Source organism: Octodon degus, unplaced genomic scaffold, assembly GCF_000260255.1.
Source record: "Octodon degus isolate 3935 unplaced genomic scaffold, OctDeg1.0 scaffold00016, whole genome shotgun sequence".
NCBI lineage: Eukaryota > Metazoa > Chordata > Mammalia > Rodentia > Octodontidae > Octodon > Octodon degus.
The window spans coordinates 21,321,496-21,321,811 of NW_004524592.1; positions in this window are offsets into that span (position 1 = coordinate 21,321,496).

The following is a 316-nucleotide window of genomic DNA, read 5'->3' on the forward strand; positions in this document are numbered from 1 at the left end:
CACAGCACGCTAGGGATCGAACTGGTCCCTGCACCTGTCTGAGCAGGTGCTTTAGTCAGCTGAGCTATCTGGCCAGACCTCTGTTTTCTGGTATTTTCTTCAATATCCTTTTTCAGAGCACTGTAGGTTTTTTTTTTTTACATGATTACCTCAATAGATGCAGAAAAAGCTTTTTTTTTTTTTTTCAAAATTTTATTGACAAACAGCAATGAGACAGTTTCAAATCAAATCGGAAGAGGGCCAGGGAGACAGCTCAGTAGAATAAGTGCTTGCCTGGCAAGCGTAGGGTCCTGAGTTCAATCCCTGCTACTGAAAA